The sequence below is a fragment of the Peromyscus californicus genome, unplaced genomic scaffold (genome assembly GCF_007827085.1).
Source record: "Peromyscus californicus insignis strain IS unplaced genomic scaffold, ASM782708v3 Scaffold_14__1_contigs__length_90479793_seg_2, whole genome shotgun sequence".
NCBI classification, from domain to species: Eukaryota; Metazoa; Chordata; class Mammalia; order Rodentia; family Cricetidae; genus Peromyscus; species Peromyscus californicus.
The window spans coordinates 62,247,258-62,270,231 of NW_026294436.1; the positions used below are offsets into that span (position 1 = coordinate 62,247,258).

General features: G+C 45.6%; 1 long non-coding RNA gene and 1 other non-coding gene across 2 annotated transcripts; one reads left to right on the top strand and one right to left on the bottom strand.

The window, feature by feature from the left end:
- The first annotated feature begins 19,295 nt into the window (after nucleotides 1-19,295).
- LOC128109499 (uncharacterized) lies at nucleotides 19,296-22,351 on the top strand. The gene is made up of 2 exons (XR_008217824.1): nucleotides 19,296-19,781; nucleotides 21,979-22,351. It is a non-coding gene; the product is annotated as an uncharacterized LOC128109499 (long non-coding RNA).
- Nucleotides 20,388-20,532, bottom strand: LOC128110222 (U4 spliceosomal RNA). The gene has a single exon (XR_008218172.1). It is a non-coding gene; the product is annotated as a U4 spliceosomal RNA (small nuclear RNA).
- Nucleotides 22,352-22,974: the final 623 nt, after the last annotated feature.

Here is a 22,974-nt window from a genome sequence, read left to right on the forward strand (position 1 = left end):
AGCTGACATTGTCTACAACTCCATCAATCCACTTATTAATTACAGCAAACTAGTTTCAATCGTGGGAAATTAGAAGCTAATTTTTCAATAAGCCTGGTCTCCGAGGACAGTTCACAAAATCGAAGAAGAAAATACCTGGCCAATCCAATTTATTATCACAATCAAATAATGCTAACTGACTATCTGTGGGATAAGCTTAAGCTAGGGGATGCCGGTAGCAGCGCTCATTATTGCTGATTATTTACTGATTGGCCAGTTTTAAATTGTCTCCAGTTTTGAGGTTACAGGTCAAACTGAGAGTCACAGCATCCTTCCTTAATTCACTCTGCCCTGAAACAAAACATATGGCATTGTCAACCACGTGGGGCAGGTTGGCCCTTTTCTCTGGGTCTTGAAGTCCTCGTTTGTGAGTGGAGAAAGTAATCCTGGTTTTGTTGAACTGCAGCAAGGATTAAATGGCATAGCACATTTGAATGCACTACCAATTAATAAAAGCCAAGATGTACTGACCACTTAACATGTACTGGGACCATAAGTGAGTTCCTTGGGCTAGGTCACAGTTATTATTTAATTTTCGTAAGGCCCTGTGGAGCAAAGTTTTTGCTACCATCTTACAAATAAGATTGAGGCATCATCAGAACCTTTAATAATTTAATTGAAATTCTCAATATTAATAAGCAGTACAACAACTTCGAATTCTGCTGTCTTGTTATTGTTGGTACTATTTGGGGATATTCTGAAAAGTTTAGGAGGTGGGGCTTAGCCGGAGGAAGTAGCTCAATGGGTCTGGCTCCTTGGAGTGAGGGGTATGGTGTTCCTAGCCCCTTCCTGTCTCCCTCTCTCTGCTTCCAGGTAAAGAATCTCTTCTACCACACACTTGTGCTACCCTGGTGTTCCACCCGATAGAAGAGGACCAAGCAACCATGGACCGAAGCGTAAAAACCGTGGACCCAATAAGTTTTTCAAATTGTTTCTGTCAGGTATTTGGTTACAAAGACAAGAAGGCCAATCTGGGCTGGAGAAGTGGCTCAGCAGTTAAGAGTGCATATTTCCACGCTGCCTGACTCCCTGTTCTAGGCACACTGGGTGCTCTGGAACCATAAATACAGCCAGCCACGGGAGTCCTCGACAGATCTGTGAGCTCTGTTAAAGGCATTTGGTGATTCTTCACCTGTGTATCTGTCCTTCACAGTCGACAGCATCTGGGTTTACTCTAACAGGAAGTGTGTGTGTGTGTGTGTGTGTGTGTGTGTGTGTGTGTGTGTGTACTTATGTGGAAGTGAGACTGAAGGAAGGATGGGGTTAAAAAAAAAAAAAAAAGATCAGATCAGGATTTTGCTGCTAGCATCAGCCGCCCAGAGTCTGAGGATGCGATCCTCACACAGCCTTTGTTGAGAAGCACTTTTTCTAAGAAGCGTGCTGTTAGTGGTAGACTAAACTCCACTTGGCTAGCCCTGGTCTGAGAAATGAGGCCTGGACACACTCTTTTGGGGAAATACCGGTAGGTAACAAAGAAACCAAGTCGGAACAGTTGGTGAGTTAATATCTGAAATGCAATTCAGATGAAGTCATATGGAGACTCTGCCAATTTTCAATTGCTTCCAGCATCTTAAACACCACACGCCAAACCCTTCCATCCACCTCGCTCACCATCCACCTCCACCTCCCAGCTGCTGTGCTCCAAACCTCTCCATCTCCCCGAGCACCCTGCCCCATTGGCTCGGTCCCCGGGACCCCAGACCCAGCTTTCCTGACCGTGATTGACGGCCCGCGGCGTCCACCTTTTCTCCCTGTTGCCTACAGAGGTTAAACCTCCTCATGGTTGAGTCTTTCTCTGATGCTTTTCTTGTTCTAAGCACTGTGATCTCCTGCTGAGAGATGGCAGTGGGTCTCCATTGTCTCTTGGCTTGTAGACTCCTTTACCCGCAGTTCAAGAGGCTTTTATTGGACTTCACTGAGCAATTTGGGCTCTGTCCTCCCTGCGCCTCCCATAGTCCCCTTCACCCTCTGCATTCTCACCCACGAGTGTTCCTGTTTCCTCCCTCCTGGTCCCTGAAGATTTCTGCTCCCTTCTCCTGGAGCCTGTCTGTCCCGGAAGTCTTTCCAGTCTTATAGGACCTTTGCTAGGCAAACCCAAAGACATGCAACCAAGGGCCAAGGGGGTCCTTTCATTTCTTTCTCGGAAGAGATGCATGGTCCAGACACTATAGCGGCTGTCAGGACACACCAGGGGTTTCCTCATTGCTTGCTCTCCTCTCGTGCCTGTTACATCAACAGGTTGTGGACTAGCTCTAAGCTTCGCCATTTAGGGCCAGGTCTGCCTCAGCCTAATTTGTTTGTTTGGCAGCCTGGGCTGGCTGCTTTTGAAGAAGGCCCCCTTGGAGACTCTTGTCTGGCTCTGGAAGGAAGGTCCAGAGTGGGTGGGGGAGATAATGGGGAAAGGAGGAGGGGAGGAGCCATCGTGTCCACGTGCCAGATGTCTCTCCTTTTGACCCCTTTAGATTTACCTATGTTTTTTTTTTTTTTTTTTTTTTTTTTTGGTTTTTCGAGACAGGGTTTGCGCCTCTCCTGGAACTCACTTGGTAGCCCAGGCTGGCCTCGAACTCACAGAGATCCGCCTGGCTCTGCCTCCCGAGTGCTGGGATTAAAGGCGTGCGCCACCACCGCCCGGCGATTTTTTTTTTAAGTGTGTCGATATGTGTGTGTGCGCACAGGCATTCATGTGTGTAAATGTGGGTGTGCACGTACCACAGTGCAAGCGTGGAGGTCAGAGGCAACCTTGGATGTTGACCTTCCCTACCCATCTTGAGACAAGGTCTCCTGTTCATCCTCCCCTCCCCACCCCCCAAATGTGCCAGGCTAGTTGATCTAAAAGCTTTGCAGGGATTTTCCTGTGTGTGTGTCTCCCCCTCCCCGCTCCCCCCCTCCCATCATTGAAATGCACTAGGACTGCAGATGCATGCTACCATAATAGCTCTTAATGTGGCTTCTGGGATTTGAACTCAGGTCCTCATGCTCGCTGGGCAAGTGGTATACCTGTTGAGTCATTTTCTCAGCCCCAATGTATGCAATTTATGTGCTGCTCTTCAAGTACCTTGAATAAGGTGACCAATTACTTTCCTCCTAAAGAGGGCCATGGCGAGTCTGAGTAGAAGATTTTGGACTCATCCAATAGAGAGTGGATGATATTTGTATTTGGAAAACTACACTCAGCTGTTGCTCACCTGTGAGAGAGCAGAATGGGCTTTACCATCGCCTGTTAGTAGCTAACAAAAGCACCTCGTTCCTTTCTGTACTGTGTAGACTCTAGGGTGCTCTTAGTCTGGGATCCAGCACACTTAACTGCATTAAATACAAAAGCAATTACTTATCCCAGAAGTCTGTCAGTCCTGTCCTGAGTGGTGGGTACTCTTCCTCACCAGGATCTTTATCCCAGATAACCTTTGACAAATGCTTCCTTTCAGAGGGACTCTGAATCAGATCTCTCCCCTATCCAGAAATCCCTGTAAAATATAGACCTTTTAGTTGGCTAGCCACCCCTTTGGAACTTTGTGATATCTTTTTCCTTGACACATATTCAATCTGATTTTCCAGATTTTACCAGAGAACTGCAAAAATTTGGGGACCACTAGGCCATGGCCATTTGCTGCCGTACAATTTTATCTTAGGGAGGAAACGACGGAATAGCCGACAATTCTTGCAGAGTAGAGCCATCTTGGATAATTACAGCATCACAAGTAGACTTCAATTATGTAGAAAATAAGCAGCAAGATCCAGCATCCAGAAGTAGCTACTCAAGCTTCTTCGGACCTCATAAGTCAGCTAACTTTCTGTGACTACCACTATGTTTATAGCAGTCAGCCAGAGGTTGGTGACAATGGGAAAATATGAAAATTAATAAAGCCGGGTTTTATTAACCTCATTCAAAAGACGTTACAGGTAATTCTTGTGACAAGTGATAGTTATGTCTGGTAACTTGCTGTAAACATTGAACTCGGTGAGGACTGAGTAATTATTCCAAGTGAGAAATGTCAGGTTATGTTTCTTCAAGCTTCTTCTCACAGTTTTACCAGTTGATCGTTATATTTGTGATTATTAGCTTTCATTGTCAACTTTACACAACCTAGAATCGCCTGGGAAGAGAATCTCAAAGAGGGTCATTTGCATTGGGTTGTCCTGTGGACATGTCTGTGGGAGGGGATTGTTATCATTAAGTTGATTGATGTGGGAATACCCAGTCCACTGTGGGTGGTACAATTCCCTAGACGAGGGATCCTGAACTGTAGAAGAGTGGAGAAATCAGGTTGGGCACAAGCACGAAAGCAACCGAGCATGTATGCATTCATATAACTCTGCTCTTGATTTTAGATATGCCGTGGCCAGCTAACTCAAGCTCTTGCTGTTACGATGTCAATGCAGTGATAGACTACAGCCTGAAACTGTGAGCTGAAAGAAACCCTTTTCTGCTAAAGTACTTGTTGTCAGGGTGTTTTACCACAGCATCAGAAATGACACCAGGACACATCCTCGTTGTCATGTTTCCATGTATACGCAAATTAATTCATATATGTTATCAATTTGTTAACTTTGAGCTCATGGCCAATAGTACTTTAACTCACCTGACCGAGTTGAAACTGAGTGAAGAACAGCTTTATGGAAGTTGTGACACTTGAGTGGAGTTTGGAAAAGTAGCTTCAACGAATGGTGAGCACACTATTCGCATAATACTTGGTAGAAGCTGGGTGTGTGCCAAGGGCTCCAGAGTACAGGGTTGTGCCATGTTCATTGGCCTGACTACTTGCTGAGCCCTGGGACAGAGGCTTCACCTAAGGCCATCTGGGAAGAAGAAACCTCTCTTGAATGCCTCTGTCACATTGGCTTGTAGGCAAGTCGGCAAGGGGCATTTTCTTGATTCATGATTGATGTGGGAGGGCCCAGCCCACTGTGGGTGGTGCCACCCCTACCCAGGCAGGTGGTCCTGGGTTGTATAACAAAGGAGGGTGAGTAAGCCATGAGGAGAAAACAGTAAGTAGCGTTTCCCCATGGTCTCTGATCCCGTTCCTGCCTCCAGGTTCCTGTTCTGGCTTCTCTCAATGATGGACTATAATGTGGACTCGTCGTAAACAAACAAACAAACAAACAAACAAAACCCTTTCCTCCCCGAGTTGCTTTGGTCATGGTGTTTTATCACAGCAATGGAAAGCAAGGTAACACAGCAGCGGCAGTTGTGAGGATCAATAACTCGTCCAATGTTGCATGGCAAGGAACAAAGAAAGGTTCTGAACTTGGTGTCTGACCCCAAAACTCCCATTTAGTTTAATTTAATTAATTTGAACCAGTTCATAGTTCTCTATTTCATATGAAATCCACGCTGCCCGACTTATCCATGGAGCCAAAGTCAATAATCTCTACTGATGGAAATAGGTTAGCAGACAACCGTTTCGCATGAGACACGGAGGGGGTGGCCGGAGGTGGAGGGGATGCCTCTGTCCCTTGTGTTCGACTAGCCCGCTGCTTTCACGTGTGTTGTTATGTGACAGGTCCTTGTAACATCCCCAAAAACTCCTCCCTGGAGTTTTACTCACAGGACACTCATTTTGAGGGAGGATGAGTGAAAGATCCCCGAGAGACAGACAGGTGGCCAATGAAGGCAGAAATGGGAACTTAGACCGCAAACCCCCAGCCCAGTGTGCTCTGGCCTTGGCCTTTCAGCCATCCTCCAGGATTATTTGCAGGCAAAGCCAGTGGCCACTCTATCCACAGTTTCACTTTCTGTGGTTTCAGTTACCCACAGCCAGCTGCAGTCAAAAACTTTTTTTTTTTTAAATGGGAAGTTCCAGAAACAAACTATCCGTAAGTCTTAAACGGCAGGCCATTTTGTGTAGCATGCTGAAATCTCTAGACATGAGTGTCTTCCCTTGGTTCAGACTGTCCACACTGTCCACACCACCCACCTGCTAGTCACTCGGGAGCTGTCTTCGTTATCAAGTCAACTGTCATAGTCACACAGTCCTCGGGCAAGCCTGTCATAGTAACTTACTGCCATGGCGTGGTACTTACGTCATTTAGCTCACGTCTCTTCACATAGCTATTGTATCATCTCCCATCACAGGAGAAAGGATGGATGTGTCTCGTTAAGGTATTTGGAGAGTGAGGAAAAAGTACATTCGCGTAAATGTAGCTTTTAATTATGGCCTTTGTTCCCCTTGTTGTACCTGTGATTAATTAATATTTTTCCCGGGCCTAATTTACAAATCACTCTTTCCCTAGTTGTAGATTCAATCCTGAACAGCGTACCTGAGATTTGGTGCCTTCTGCCGTGTCTACACCCACGGAGAAACTTACACTATGTGTGTGTGTGTTTGCTTGTGCGTACGCGCATCTGTGCAGAGGGCACTGTCTGTCCCAATCCATTGCTCTCCACCCGGTTCTCTTGAGACAGGCTCATCACTGAACCTGGAACTAGGTGGGCATCCAGCAAGCCCCAGAGACCTCCCTATCTCCGTGCCGCAGCCACAGTACCGGAGCCACAGGCACGTGCAGCTGTACCCGGCTTGTTTGTTGGTTTTCACTAGTGCTGGGGATTTGAACTCGGGTCCTCCTGCTCATGCTCTTACCCGCTGAACCATCTCTCCAACCCGACTTTCATCCTTTGAAACTTGAGTGTACAGGCGTGCCTTGGCTCCCTCCACTCCAAGCCTCCCACGGACACAGCTCCTGTGCCTGGGTTTGCTTAGCAAAGGGGTACTCCTCTTAATTCTGGTCCTTTAAGGGCAGGGTGGGCACACAGAGGGTTTGGTAGTATAATTAATACTCTGAATGGCATACATGACAGGAATCTGCTGGCCATTCAGGCTCCATTTGTGGGCTAATTCAGCTGAGGGGATTTTCCAGCATCTCAGAACAGGTTAATTAAGCAAAGTTGCTGGAGGGGGCTCCCTTGGTATGGGGAAGGGGAGGAGGAAATCACAGCAGCATCCGAAGGCTCCAGCACTGACTGGCACCCTTACCCAGCACTGGAAGGCTCTTTGGATCTGAAAAAGGGAGCTTTTCTTGCGTCTTGCAGCCTTGGCTCTGACCACCTCCCTCTTTCTCACAGCCGGTGTGTTGAGGCCCTCATGGGCCCCTGTCCTGCAGCAGACGTGAAGGGACACGGGGCTCTTCCTCCTTCCAGCAATAGGAGAAGGGGTGTGAGGAAGGCCCCTCCTAGTCCATGAAGAGCTGGTCTACGGGGGAGGGAAAGACTAGAAGCTGGCTCTGTTTCCCAGAATTAATGGTCGGCTTCTGCTGAGGCTATTTGCACTGTAAACGAAATTAAACAAAAAACAGAGATGAAACAAAACAACTGAAATGATCAAAAAGCATTCTGGCGGAGGGTGTGAAACCCGCTCTCTCGGCAACGCACGTCCAAGTGTGTGCACCTATTGGAAGATGCGGTGAGTGTGAAACCCGCTCTCTCGGCAACGCACGTCCAAGTGTGTGCACCTATTGGAAGATGCGGTGAGTGTGAAACCCGCTCTCTCGGCAACGCACGTCCAAGTGTGTGCACCTATTGGAAGATGCGGTGAGTGTGAAACACGCTCTCTCGGCAACGCACGTCCAAGTGTGTGCACCTATTGGAAGATGCGGTGAGTGTGAAACACGCTCTCTCGGCAACGCACGTCCAAGTGTGTGCACCTATTGGAAGATGCGGTGAGTGTGAAACCCGCTCTCTCGGCAACGCACGTCCAAGTGTGTGCACCTATTGGAAGATGACTGCTGAGCAGTACCCACGAGAGGTCACTTGTCAGGGTGACAGCAGGAGCATGCATTTAAAGAGGAGCCTGCCATTCCTCGCACCAGGAATTGTCACACATCTTAGGAGTATGTAGTGAGTTTTACACGTGATGGAGGGGCCTGAATTTAAAAATTATCACAAGATATCACTAAAAATCTAGCAATTTTATTCCATTAAGTAAGGGGCAATTCTTAGCATCTTTCTGTCACATCAAGCAGTTTTGTGGTAGACTCTTTCTGTGGAAAGCTTTGTCTAGTTTTCTATCTGCTGTGATAACCTCGATTAGTCAAGCTGCCTGCCATCCTCCAATCTCGGACTGTGATTTCTGTCAGCTCATCAACACTGGGTAAGGTCAGCTCTTGGGAAGATGTACCTGAGGGGCTCTGAAGGATGATCTCCTTGCACTGGGTGAGCAGACTCTGAGATGGTGAACTTCATATCTAAAAGAAAGACCAAACAAAATCTACAAGCATCTTCTCCCTTTTCTAAGTCCCTCCCTGCCTACATGTGTTCATACTGAGTGCACCTAAGTCTCTACTCCATCAGCAGAATTGATCGTCGTTGTCTGCACTGAGACTTGGGCGTCTGTGGTCTTTCTTGAGCACACTGGTGTCCTTCTCAGCAACTCCGGAATATTGTAAAACGAATTTGTCTGAAGCTGCTGCAGCCAGCCCTCTCTTCAAAGCTTTGTCTTTATTATTTTTCTCTAGTTTTAGAAATTTAAGGCTCAACAGTGTTTTTAAATGATTTGAAGGAGCCAGCAAAAGGAATCAGTTGATAAAGGTGTTTGAAGCCAAGCCCAAAGACCTGAGTTCAACTCCCAGAATTCACATGGTGAGAACTGATTCCCACGAGTCTTCTGACGCTCCCCCCCCAAACACGCGCGCACACACACAGAAAGGCATATGCACACACACACACACACACACACACACATACACACACACACACACACACACACACACACACACACACGAGTACCACATGCACATGTGCACACACAATAAATAAATACATTTAAAAATAGAAGAATGATGTGAAGATTTTATGCATGTGCTGGACTAATTGATCAAATATTATTGTAGAGAGAATTAGAACCCCAGTCCTTGAGGTAGGAAAATAGAGGGTGGTCATAGACTTCCATTTTACAGTTAGTACAATGACAGGAAGTTTCTAAATGTGACTTTGAGGTGAAGCATATTATAATTTATCACATCAGAGACATCAACAAAATGATGAACCTTAGTCCTGTCTACCTGGGATCCTCAATTGGTCAAATTCCCTACCCGGCTGGCCTGTCTAACCCCATCTCCTAATATATTCTATATTCAAGGCAGAGACAGTAGAGCCCAAGAAAGCGAACTTATCAAAGCTGTGACATGGGAAATGTGACCAGACTGATGAGTGCTTGCTTCCTGTCTCCTCATAAATAATAATGACACAACTAAGTCTTGTTGAGCAGTTGTTATGTGGCAGACACTGTGCTAAATGGCTTACGTCACTGCCTCTGGCTAGCCTCGTGGCAATTCCACGGCTACATCATCATTTCTATTGTCCTCTGTGCAGGTGAGTTTTAAGCAACTTGCTCAAAGACAAAGCTCAAGTCTGAACCCCGATTATACAGTCCCAGAACACACACTCTATCCATCAGCACGACTCTTAACTGCAGAAAGGAAGTTTCTAGTGACAGGGAGGAGCTGAGGTTCAGGAAGACTTACAGTCTGGCAAGACGGCTCAGCAGGTAAAGGAACTTGTTGCCAAGTCCCCAAGTTCAGTCCATGGAGTCCATCTGGTACAAGGAAATAACGGACTCTCCTAGGTGTCCTCTGACCTCTACATGCATATGATGGTATGTGTGCACTTATCCACATAGATAGATAGATAGATAGATAGATAGATAGATAGATAGATAGATAGATAGATAAAGAGAGAAAGAAATGGAATAAAAAAAAAGAAAAGCATTCACTATATTCATTCATCTGGGCAGTCTGAGGTTTCCAGCCGACTTTTGACTTACTCAGAAGTTCAAGTGGCTGAAGATGATATGGTCAAATAATTCAGATTTATTAGCACATATTCCTTTTATTGTCTTTCTAGTGTCCCCTGAATCTCAAGTATCCAGCTGGCCATCAAGATTGCCCTTTCCTATGGGGTCTGGTTGTTCTTCTCACTTTTGTGACCCTTAAAATGTTGCCATTCCTTCCATCGTTGTCTAGAACATCTTGGTGCATCCTCACTTAGAGAATTGTTTCTTTCACATTAAAAAAAAATAATAAGATCCCTTGGAAAACTTTTTCCACACTAAACCAAGAACCCCTCCCAAGAAGGCAGTGCTGCCTTTTGTCTGGTTTTAGCTATTGTTTTGACCCTTTCCTCTCTCTGCACCCCTCCTGCCTTCGTCCAGCTTGCTTCTTTCCCCTTCCACTCTCAATGTTTAGCAAGCCCCCCGAGGAAGGGAGCCCCCCACTTCCGGTTGTGCTCTAAGCTGCTGGTTCAGCATGGCCGCAAGGGAGGACACAGTACACATCAAACGTGCTGATAGGTTAGAACAAGCTTGTAAGATGGAGGAAAACTGTGCAGTCCCTGCATTTTCTGGGCGAGGGAAGGCTGTTCACCTCTGGGAGGCAGAGTGCTCCTGATAAGGGAAGTCTTAGGGCTTTCTATGGCTCGATTCCGTGACCTTAGACACCAAGTTGAGCATCATGTGCCTGTGGGGGAGGCTGCTGCCCCTGCTGTTACTGCCCTGGCACAGCAAGGAACCTTCTCTCTGTATCAGCATCAAGAGGATGTGGTCATCCCATGTGCCCAGCAAAGCCTTCCACCCCACCGAACGGAGCTCCACGTCGCTCCTAGATCTCTGTTTCCCGTAGAAATGATGGTTGATAGATAGGTAAAACTGTACGAACACATTCATGCATCCCCCATCCTGTTTTTGGTGCTGGAAGTGGAAGCCCTTGTTCTGTGCCTCCATCCAGCTACATCTTCAGCACCGGTGAGATCTCTTTTATGTGGAGTTTCCTTTCGCTGACTATATAGTTTCAAATGCTAATGTTAATGTAACTAATTCCTGGCAGATGATGGATTTTTTTTTAAGCACAATTAAATTAAAGCAGATTTTCCTTTGGTAAACTATTTTTAGTAAAATGCATAGGATTAAAAAAAAAAAACCTACCCAGTGCTAACAATATGCTCAATCTGGATGTGAAGGCATGCTGTTAACTAAGATCCTTGACACATTTTGTTAACATCATTTAAGCCATGTACTGGTGTATTAATCTGAGAACAATTTAACCTTGTATATAAATAAGTATGGCTGTCCTCTTGACAGATATACCAGTTAAAGATTTCAAACTGATAAAAATGTGAACAGACATTAAATAGTAGATACACTATTTAATTCATATAAAAACACTATGCAAGGGGTCATTACAGAACAGAAAAGAGATGTCACAATGGAGCCTCTGAAACACCCAGGCTCAGAAGACACTGAAATGTCTGGTGTGTTCATCTCCTTCTTCTCCTTTGGGTGGGGAGTGGTGCTGATCCACGGTCCCTTCCTCTGGAATCTGCTTGGTCACCACACTGATCCTCTAGCCCTTTTATTTTTACCAGAAGAGATGGAGTCTTGATATGTTGGCTAGGGTGGCTTCTGAATCCTGGGCTCAAGCAGCGATCCTCCTACCTCTGCTTTCTCAGTAGCTGGGACCACAGGTTCAAAGTCATTTTTAAGTTGCACGAACTGTAGGCCCACGCATTCCAAGGCAGTGTGACTGGGACTTCGCGTGCCTGACTGCATGCTTAGCAAAGAATGGCAAGAAGGTCCTTCCTTGAAACTTGCCTATAAACTAGGCTCTCTCTCTCTCTCTCTCTCTCTCTCTCTCTCTCTCTCTCTCTCTCTCTCTCTCTCCCTCCCTCCCTCCCTCCCTCCCTCCCTCCCTCCCTCTCTCCCTCTCCCTCTCTTCCACTGAAGAGAATTATGAGTGAGAAAATGCAACCCACTGAGAAGCAAGTCCTCACTGTAAAACGAAATGGTTGGCATTCCTGACTTGATTGATGATACTGGCGCCCTACCTTCTCCCTGCCAGAGCATCTTCGCCCTGCCTAGGACCACAGAGCCATCTCCTCCAAGCTGCTCGCCAGATCCGTTATCCATTATCCCATCCTCTCAACAGCTGTTTCTTGCTTGCACTCCACACACCACAAGGTTTTTTAATTTTATTTTAAGCCTTAAAAAAGAGATGTTTATACCGTTTTTATGATTTCATTTTGGGACTAACTAAATGGTCGTTTTCATTACTTTATTTGACACCATGAGTCTAAGCATCTGGATATCTCAGGGTAGACATCTCAGTGAACTGGACAGGTAGAGATGGGTCACTGAGGCTGAGGAGGGCACAGCCCTCTCAGCCCTTCCCATAGTGCGAGCTCCATGGTCAGCATCATGCTGGGGCCTTGCTGGAAAGTGGGATGCACAAAACATGTCTGGAACCATGTGGAATGCAGGCTGCTGTCCTCCTTCCCTTCCAGGACACTCTAAAAAGGGAACCAGTAGGTCCTTAAAGGAGAATGAACAGCAAAGAGTTCCATGTGCTTCCTGTTTCAAAAGACTGGACACCCTCCACAGAGGACCAGAGAGTCTCCATTGAACAGAGACAAAATGGAGAGCTCCCACTTCCGCACACGTGTCCCTTCTAGGGAAAGAGAGTCTCATGGACTCTTAACTAGACCATTTGTAAAAAGCACTCTGAGTTAAAAAGAATTCATTCCAAAGTTGATCCAAAGGACATATATCTGGTTCTGATAACTTGTTTTCTGCCTGGTAACTTTGGGAGACCCAGAAATGAACTTGCTGTTACATAGGCAGTCAGCAGATGGGATTGAATTCCAAGTGGATTGGTGACACAGATATCTTTCTCAGCTGCTTGTGGGCTGAGGTAGGAGGGTCCCTTGAACACAGGAGTTTTTCTCTGAATTTTCCAAATGCAAATGTACTGGACATTATGAATGTAATTCTTACCTGATAATTGTTCTTATTGCTTATAGTTTTATTATATTAGAGTTAAAACTTTCCTTTTTATTTAGACCCAAAGGGGGAAATGTTGTGGAATAATCTTTTTGTGCACTGTGTGAAGATGTGTCACTGTGGTTGGTTTAATAAAAAGCTAAATGGCCAATAATTAGACAGGAGGTATAGGGGGAACTTCTGGACAGAGAGAGCTCTGGGAAGAAGGAGTCACCAGCCAGAGGCAGAGGAAGCAGGATGGGCAGTACAGAGTAAAGATAACTGAGCCATGTTAAAAAACAAAAACAAAAACAAAACACATAGATTAAAAATATGAGTTAATTTAAGTTATAAGTACTAGTCAGAAACAAGCCTAAGATAAGGCCAAGCTTTTATAATTAATAATAAGTCTCCATGTCATTTTTTATGAGGTGGTGGCCCAAAGAAAAAGCCGGTTATACAGCTTGAGTGACATAATAAGACTCTGTATCCAACAGAAATCAATCAATAAATACACAAGTAAATGATAGCAAAAATGAATTGGGCCGGGCGGTGGTGGCGCACGCCTTTAATCCCAGCACTCGGGAGGCAGAGCCAGGCGGATCTCTGTGAGTTCGAGGCCAGCCTGGGCTACCAAGTGAGTCCCAGGAAAGGCGCAAAGCTGCACAGAGAAACCCTGTCTCGAAAAAAAAAAGAAAAAAAAAAAAAAAATGAATTGGGATTGGAAGGTGATTCCTTCCACATTCTCCACTTTGATGATGTCAGATGAGCCCATGGTCAGCAAATGTGTAGCCTAGGAAGCACAAAGAACACTGCACGCAATCTCCAGCCTTGCATGTCTTTCCACAGATTCTGAGGTCACTTCTTGAGTACTTTGCTGCCAGATGCGTGAGATGAGACCGTTTTCCTCCATTTTCCTCTGACCTAGATATCAAATGTATAACCCAAACAGTATTTTGTTACTTTGGGAAATAATTTTTTAAAGTTGTCCTTGCAAACAAACAAAAACAAACACAAACCCCTTGAATCACCACAGGTATAATACATGTAGTATAGGGATTGTGTGCCGAAGTGTCAAAAGCCAAATCCTAACCCCGCCTGGTTGACAAACTTTACAGCTGTCGAAAGGTTCAGAGCAATACAGATCATCGGAGCCAATAAGTTGATCTGGAGAGAGGAAAATGCTAATGAGCCTTTGATCTGTGCAGAGGCCGGTGAGCTAGAAGCACAGCCTCGCCTGCACCCCTCACCCCGCCAGCTGTCTCACGAATGCTTGCCATTGGTCACAGGGGGGACCAGGCAACCTGGGAGTGGAGATGGATCGGCTCAAATCCATCATCTCTCCGCATGCATCACTCAGGCGCTGGCCTTCATCATGACAAGCCAGCAGCATCCCCTTCCTAGCAGAGATGCACACATTGCAATGAAGTTTGTTATTATTTTTTTTTAATTTTTGTGTTGGTTTTTAAAGGAGACTCTTTTTTTTCTTGTCGTGTAAATAAACATAGGTCGGTATTTAACTTCATGGCTTGGGGTCTTTGAAGGGCATATGTATGTATGAACACAGGTGGTGTTTATGGGATATTGTTGATAAAAAGGATAAGTATCAAGTTCAGGGGATACTTGCAGGTTCTAAGACCTGATGGTGCAGATGGGGCATGCCAGGCACACAAGGGCAGCATGGAGCAGCTGGGCTCCAGTGGGGGGTGGGGTGGGGGGCTGGCACAGCCGCAGCAGCTGGACAAATGCAAGAGGTCAAGAAGTGTTTGTGGACTCTGACTTCTTCCTCTTCGGCTCTGAACCGTGGGCGGGCACCATCAAAGCCCTGCACCCAGGAAGGATGGCCAGGGCAGTGTCTGTGTGTAACACTCCCCACTCCCAACATGCCGTTCCAGGAGAACATTCCAGCTCTGCATCCAGGATGGAGCCACCTTCTTCTAGCATGAGCTATTTTTAGAAGTAGGTTTTGATGGAGGAGAAAATGACCCACATTCCAATCATATCAAAAAGGTAATATGTGACAGAAGTTTTCTTAGCTGTCTACTTTCTCTTCTTCTGATGAAAATGCCTTTTAACATTCATCTGATTTTGCTTAGGTGCCTACAGTAAGCCAGATATGAGGGGCAAGGGGTGACAATACAGACCCTCATGTGGGATGGGTCCTTAAAGATTTCCATATGGATTCCATATTATATGCCCTTTTCCTTATGACTACTTATTTTGATTATTATTTCAGAATATATAAACTCGTGTGTATTTACTAACTGGAGATATAAGAATAATCAGGAAAACAGAATGAATGAAAGTCTAGGGGCTAAAGTGATCACTTTTTTTTTCAAATTACTGACTGTCCAAATGAATGGAAATGATGGTCATACAAGGGTAAGAGGTAGAGGCAAACGCCCAGGAACACCAGAGCGGGGATTGAAAGCAATATTCCAATGTTATGTGCAAAGGACTTGAACCCAAGGTAAGTCAGCAAGTTCTGGCCTGTTGCATAATTGCACCCAGTTTTCAATGAGCTGGGCTACAAAAGCTGGTTTGGAAATCTGCTATGTAGAATTTGGGATGCTTTGCCTCATGACTATGAGGAATATTCACAATGTCAGGGCTTCTATGCTAACACCTGAGAAAGCCTTCTTCCCCTCTAGCATGGCCTCGGAGCCCCACGCTCCACCTCCCATGCCCTCTTGCCTGCTGACTCCTAGCTCATGCTGGTCCAGCCAAGCTGACTCCCTGTTGCCTGGTCTCACTCGGCTGTTTCCATCGTAGGACTTTGTACTCAGCCCCACGCCTTTGGTGTGAGTCCCCGATCAAGGTGGCTGCCTCTTTCCCTTCAAAGAGATTTTCACTGGACACAGCCCACCTCACCTCTGACATCACCCTTGGTCACCTCCTTTCCACTTTTTCATTTTCTGTCACCACCCTAGACACTGCCTGTGTGTGTTGTTGGTCTCCCCCACCAGGAAGTGGGCTCCTATGGGCAGAGGTGCAGCTCTCGTTTAGTCTCTGCTTACTCTTAGCACAAAGGATGGCGTGCGACACAAAGCAACTGTCCAGAAAACAATGCTGAATGGGTCCGATCTTGGAAAATACATCTTAAGCCAAACTTGGAGCCTGCAACTCCACCTGTGTGGCCATGAGCAAATGGCTCTCCCCACATCTGTTCTATCCCTAGGGAAGCGGGCTTTTCCAGCCTGCCACAAAATCTGCTGAGATGAACAAACGGAGTCTGTTTGTAGAATGCCTTGACACATTCCCTCTCCAAGCCGTGGGTCCTCATCTGTAAACATCGGAACATCGCGTGAGCTGTTCTTCAAGGTTGCCTAGTGCTATTTACACCATGGTGATGAGGGAAACAGGATGAGAGCCTCTCTCCTGTTGCCTGGCACTGGCTGTAATGACAGGTGATGGGTTGAGTGGCATTTTTACCCAGTGGCCTCCACTTCTTCTCCCTACAGGTGTGAGGGCTCTCCCTAGTGCTTCTCTGGGGTCCTTCCCATTTCCTGCGTTCCTGTGCACACAACTCTGTATAGACAATGGATTAGTATAGCTTCTACCGGGCTCAAGTCTCCCCTGGAGACACTGGAACAGGACCAGGGCACTGGGAAGGATGGAGGAGGTCTGCCATCTACTGCTTCTACCGAGTTCTTCTATGGGTAGAGATGAGGCTGGATGTATTAACAACGAACTCTCCAAGAGGAAGAAGGTACATTAGAGAACAATGGGCCGTCCTAAATGTTCATAGCTTCAAAGTGAACCTATGCCCAGCAGCCTTGATCATGAATATTCCCTTTGAACTCCTCAACTGCTGTGAATGACCCCTCCACCAAAAGCCCCTCTCTCCCCCAGTCACCTGGAATTGGCTATAGAAGCCACCCGGGCTGCTCACCAGCTCCACATCTCAGCTTTCACATTCATCTTGTAGCCTGAGCATACATGGAAATTTAAATTCCTAAGATTTATTTTAACTTTTCTTTTTATATGTCAAGCAGACTTTCCCTTATAAATCCTGAAATCACCTTTGAAATTTTAGACAAGGGCAGATGTCACTTAATGTGACTGGCAAATGTTCCACACGCCATTTGTTGTGTGTGGCCGTTGTTATTCCTTTTGCTTCTTTTTTTTTCCTTTTTTCTTTCTTTCTTTTTTTTTTTAAATCGCCATAGCACTATAAAACCAATTAAAACAAACTTTGCAAAGATTCTCATTTCTGGCTCCAATATTCCAACCTCTGACTTTTTCTGAAGCACGAGATAAGACTTTCTGATTAACTGGGGGTGGGATGTTTAGCCAATCTGTTCATTTTATACATTATGGATACTGCTTTTTAATTTTTATGCCATGCCAGTGGCATATACTTTCTGAAATTAATAAATACAATACATACTATCAATGTGTGAAATTTGAAAAAAACACACAGATTTCCATAGTTTGACATACAAAAAAATGTACTCACACACTTTTGAAATCTACTGTCAAATCATTTCACATCTGTACCTAAAGCAAACAGACATAATGCTAACAGCTTGTTCGAATTCAGAAATGCCACCCGCTAATCAGCCCACCTGTAGCATTCTCGGTCCATCTTGCAAGCTGTATAACCGGCTGCCAAGAAGCTTGACAAGAAAATGTATATTAAATTATTGAATAAGATTGGAAATGTTGTACAGTGTGGGATAAAGAGAGTGCACGGTGTGTGGCCAATGAACACGCTGTACCTTTTCACTCTGATGTCTGCTTAGAGGTGACCTAGCTCCATCCCTGGATGTGAAGTTAGCAATGAGGCTTTCAGTTTTCATCATTCCTGGGGAGGGGGCCGGAGGTGGGGTGGGGGGGAGAGAGGCGGTGATGTGTGGCTGGCATTGGGTAAAACATAAAGCAAGGAAAGATGCAAAAAACAAATTCTGAACTGAGTTCCACAGATATAACCCATCTTCACACACACACACACACACACACACACACACACACACACACACACACACCCCAAAACCCCTCATTCCACAGTGAAGACACGAAAAGGTTTTCTACCATGCCGACAATCTTAGAAACCACATCGACACACTATTAACCAAATCCAACCATTTTCCATATTATTTAGAATTCGAGAAGAAAATGGTCTTTTGATCTTTCTTGGTGGGAGGGGGAGCCAAATAAAATGTAAGTGAAACAAAGCTGTTGAGACCCTTGGAGCAGAACGGGGGCATCAGACCACCAAACAAACCTTGGGTACCCACCCCACTGGCCACACCCGGAAGCTTGTGAAATTGGCTTGTGAACGTGACTTTGCACAAAACCGTTACATTTTAACACAGGATTATTTTCACTTCTATGGACTAGGAGGGCTCTCCGGAATGATCTCTGGGGGTCTGTGGGTAAGAAACGTTAGTTTAGCATCTGTTCTTTTAAGGCTGTTTGCTCTGGGAAGGCAGTGTGTTTTGCCATAAATTTAGGTCATTAATTTGTATCTGTTCTTTGTTTATTTAAGAAACAGGACAAAAGGGCAGCTGCTGAAGCATTTGGCTGTGCCGAGGGGTAGTGGGCTGACATGCTGGAATTCTGCACATGACCAGCTTGAGTTTGTATCCACAGCTACAGGACAGAACTTTACGGAAACACTTTGCCAAGCCATGTGGTGCTCCGCTTCCCTCTGCATCAATACCCCTTTAATTACCTGATCCTGGGGGTGGGGGGAGTTAGAGAAAGTATCTGAGGGAGAATCTGGGACCTTTAGAAAGTCAGAGTTTTCTCATTTCTAATAAAAAAAAATCACCGTGATCCAGTGTCTAGTAATTATTCTACAGAACACTGATGATATAAATTCTGCAACTAGCCAGCAAAGGTAACACTGTGACCTATATAATTTGATATTTATAAACGGAAGCGCAGTGATATCCAGTCAATTGATTGTTAACAACATTTAATGCTCTAAAATTGGCCATTAAGTGCAGAGTCGTTTGAAAGGCGTTACTGCCATTATGAGGCATTGCAGAGGTTTTATTTATTATCATAAACTTAATGGATGTAGTAAATTGGGTGTATTTAGAAAGGTCATTTGGTGCTTGTTGATACTGAATTCTGAGCACTTTCATTCAGATGAACAGTGAAATGGAGCAGTGTTTTTCAAGGATAGTCCTTGCTTAAGCTGCCATGAGTGAATAACATGGAAACTCAGAGCCTTGGTCTTAAAAGTAATAATAATAATAATAATAATAATAGCACAATTTGATAAGAACAGTAGGACTGTTGAAAGTCCATATTTCAAAACGATAAATTTTTAATCCAAAACTATGTCTTAAAAAACAAAAGAAACAAAGTAGGAGTCACCTGAAGGGAGTTTTATATGACAAAGAAATCTGTGCCCAGAATCCTGCCTCTTGTGAACAAAATGTGATGTCCTCCTCTTCTTACAGTTTTCCTAGGAAAACCCCTCACGAGAGGGTGTGGTCCCTCCGTAACTCTCAGGTTGCTTGTGTCAGCAGGGGACACTTTTCCCACAAGCCATCTGTGCTGTTGGGTTTGCAGAGGCCTGTAGGAACTCGAATACTAGATGAGCTGAGAGATGTGTATTCTTTCTGTTGAATATTTCTTTTTGTGTGAGGAGACATGGTTTTGGATTTTCTTTCTTTCTTTCTTTTTTTAGATGTTCTTCATGATGAAATTGTAAATGAAAATTTGGTTAGAAATGAGGACTGCTCTTTCAGAGCAGTGCGTGGAACCCTCTGGAAGCTGAAGGCGTTTGGGGTGAAAGCCTCTGGGCCGTGGCAGGCAGCTGTGTGCATTCAGACATGAGGCTGGGAGACTCACACCTCAGTGAGACCTAGCTTCTGCTTCTTCTCCCTCGTCTCTGGACTCAGCCTGGGAAGAATGTGCGCTAGTTCAGAGGAAGAACGTGCTCTTCTTCGCTGTCCCTGCATCGCTTTGTGCTCAGGTGGAGGAGAGAAAGATCTAAGTGTCAAACTGTTATTCTCAGGAGGAGCTGAAAGGATTCTTTTCAAGGTGGGTGAAAAGGGGGAAGAAAAAAAAAACTGCCATCAATTAGACGTGAGATCTGACTGGGTTTCCTGAGATGCTGAGTGCTCTGAGACTGTGTGAGCCGGAGAAAGCCCAGCAAGATGCTCCCTGGCTTTGTGCAAACCGGTCACATGGTTTTCCATGGGTGCTGTGCTAAGTCCTTTAGCAAAGGGTTGCATGGCATCCAAGCCAGTGGACAGCGCCTCAGCACCTACTAGGGGAAGAAATACACTACGTATTGTAATATCTACTGACATCTGAGTAATAAGGTAATTTTATCAGGAACTTTGGTGTACCGAGAATATCTAGACTTTGGTGGTGGTGGTGGTGGTGGTGGTGGTGGTGATGGTGGTGGGTGATGGTGATGGTGGAGGTGGAAGTGGTGGTACTGTAGTGGTGGTGATGGTGGTGGTGGTGGTGGTGGTGGTGGAGGAGGTGGTGGTGGAGGTGGTGGTGGTGGTGGTGGTGGTGGTGGTGGTGGTGGTGGTGGTGGTAGTGGTGTGGTGGTGGAAACCAAGACTTTTCCAAAAAAAAAAAAAAAAAGAAATGGGTGTGGCAGCACACACCAGCACTCCCAGTTACTACGGAGGCCAAAGCAGGAGGATCCTTTGAGTCCAGGAATGGAGATCAGCCTAGACAACATGAGGCTTGTCTCAATGAATAACTAGTTTTCAATTAGCAATAATTGTGCCACAGATAAACCTCGTTGGCTACGATACTGCCACTGCACAAAGCTTCAATAAATAACTAAATAGTGAGTAAATTATTATTTTAAATGTTTTCCAAAGAGAAACTAAATTTGATGAGACGAGAATGCATCTGCCTTAAAGAAACTGATCACCCTTCGTCACTGATTCGGGAACAGAGTTCTCCGTGTTTGCCCATCGGCATCTCAAGTCTATTCCTTTCTGCTTTTATCTTGGCCTGAACCCATCTAGACTCTTGTCTCCCACACAGGCCTCTACTGCCCAATGGCTCAGCGAATTTAAAGAGCACACACACATAGAGAGATGCTGGAAGCCCTCCCCCCACCCAGCCTAGCCAAAAGGCATCTATCTAGTTCTTTATAGGTCTCTCAATGCCTGTAAGGAAAGATGTTTCACACATTCAAAAATAATCTAATATTGATATGAGCTATAGCTGATCAGGCTTCTCTCTTGGTGTCTAGTTTTCCTTGTTTTTCGTCTCTCCCCAGGGTCCTCTGACTGCTCTACTCCTCTGTTTTACTCAGGGGACTTTCCTCCTTAACCAGCTCACATCCCCTCCTCCACGTGACCATCTCCCCCAGGGTGGCTGTGGCCTTTGGGATGCAGTCTAGGTGTGAAAGGAATGATTATTCATTGTGATCTTCAAGCACAGAAGCCCTCCTCTCTTCATAGAGGCTCCATTCCCCAGAGAGCAGTTTGGCAGCATTTTTCTCAAAGTGGAATAAAAATGCATCATATATATATATATATATATTCCACATGACATCTCTCAGGAGATTTTTTTCATGCAGGTTCCATTTCTGTCAAGAGAGGCAGTAACATTGTAGGGGGAAAAAGGGTGTTGAACCATGACCCTAGAGATGTCTCTGCCTGACTTCGCTAATTAATAACTGGGCATCACCCACAAGTCACTTAACCCTTTCAATGTCTCAGGTCCCCAGCATAAAACTAGATGTCCTGTCCAGTGAGCACCAAGATCCTCCCTGCTCTGACCCACCCTGAGCCTTTCAAAGGAAACTTTCACCTAGGTTTGCTGGTGCTGAGCAAACAACCCAGGTTCTTTCTCCCTTCTTGGTATTCTGCCCTGAAATCACAGCCATCTGTCCCCCTGTGCCGATGTTTCTTTAGGAAGAACACCTAATCACAAGTGAATTTCCCTGAAGAAACTGGTGGTTTTGAGTTTGGAATCAATACCGCTCCTTTTATGGCAATGCCTCTGTAGTGAAGAGCAACCGAGAAAAGAGAAATGGCCAGCCTTGTAATTGTATCTGCTTGATTGGAGCAGACTATAATGTGTGAGGCTTACTCTGAGAAATTGTGTGTGTGTGTGTGTGTCTGTGTGCACGCGCGTGTGCGCACACATATGCACACATGTGCATGTGGGTATGGAAATACATGTGTGCACATTCATGATGAGGTCAGAGGTCAGCCCCGGTGTCTCCTTCATTCACTGTGTACCTTATTTTTTGAGGCAGAGTCTCTCACTGAACCCGGACTCACAGACTCAGCTCCACTGGCCACCGAGCCCCAGGGATCCTTTGGTCTCCAGCTCCCCAGCACTGAGATTGCGGGCACACACAGCCACGGCTAGCTTTATCATGTGGGTGCTGGGGTTCGAACTCATGCTCCTGCAGCAAGCACTTTACCAACTAAGCCATCTCCCTGCCCCAGAAAGCAGCTTTGAAAGCGAAATTTTTTCTTTCTGATTCCACAGCTACAGTCGGATCAACTGACAATCCCTCCTTTCTGTGTATCTATGCACACACTTTTATACACATGGATTATACTATTTAAAAATATAATGAGGAAACTCCCTTCTCATTTTGTTTCAATAAATATCTCACTCGATACTTTGTGTTGGTGAGTTTTTATCCTGGGCATGTACTTCAAATCTGCTTGTGAAACTGTAAAGGACCGAGAACAAGAGGAACACTGCAAAGTCTCCTGCAGGAGAGGGGAGGAGATGGAGAGGAGGAGGCAAGGACACGGCCAGGAGGGACAGAGAGGCATGCTTGCTAGCTCGTAGCGCATGTGTACACTCAGAGTAGGATCCTGGTACCCGTGTCTGAGGCATCTCCATTACAGCTCCCGAAGCCGATCATGCAGAAACTTCAGCGATACGACACGGGAAACTAGGTACTTTCCTAGCACACTGAGAACATTGTGCTCCTTATGTGATGTAACCTAGAAAGTCCTTCTAAAATGTCCTCTGATCCTTAGCACTTTGGAAAGTGGAGGAATACTGGGCGAGTGTGTTCCCCGGCTCCTGCTCAACACCACGCATACCATGAAGCCTTCTGAAAGGGGCGTTGAACAAACTCTCCTCAGCACGAAGGCTGCCTGTGAATATGATCCTGGTGTGTCCCGGCCCCACGCTTACCTCCACTGATCATCCCACACTCCAGAGTAGCCATATCAGGACCAGCCGCAGGTTGTGCGGCTTCGCACACCTCAGTCTCACCTTTTGCTTA